The sequence below is a fragment of the Penaeus monodon genome, chromosome 28, assembly GCF_015228065.2.
Source record: "Penaeus monodon isolate SGIC_2016 chromosome 28, NSTDA_Pmon_1, whole genome shotgun sequence".
NCBI classification, from domain to species: Eukaryota; Metazoa; Arthropoda; class Malacostraca; order Decapoda; family Penaeidae; genus Penaeus; species Penaeus monodon.
The window spans coordinates 18,418,643-18,419,051 of NC_051413.1; the positions used below are offsets into that span (position 1 = coordinate 18,418,643).

The 409-nt window shown below is 40.8% G+C and overlaps 1 protein-coding gene across 1 annotated transcript in view; it reads right to left on the bottom strand.

The window, feature by feature from the left end:
* LOC119591089 overlaps positions 1-409 on the bottom strand; it is a gene marked incomplete in the record, with an annotated part of 53,715 nt that overhangs the window by 39,600 nt on the left and 13,706 nt on the right.

Here is a 409-nt window from a genome sequence, read left to right on the forward strand (position 1 = left end):
CCACGCTTTTTCGTGGGCAAGTGGTTGTTGTTATCGTAAAACCAATTTAATAGTGAATTTTATCTAATGCTATACAGCCAAAGTGCTTGTTTTGCGGATGTTTAAATCTTTCAAGGAAAGCACTAAGTTGCGTCATGAAGGGCAATTATGGAGCTCCGGAGAGTCATGGAAGGTCATGGAATTTTGGAGGGTCAAAATTTTTTTCTAGGCGTTTATCGTACGTCCACGGTGTCGGCGCCGCAAACTGCTGCCCTCACCATGGCAAAGACTTCGCTTCGCACTGATGTGAATATAAGCGAAAGAAACAAGTAAGGCCGGAGGACCACTTTCCTCAAAGCAGGTAAGAAAGTTTTCATTGTTAAAAGGAAAGTTTTTTAGATTTTGTATACATTTAATATGTGTCTATGGT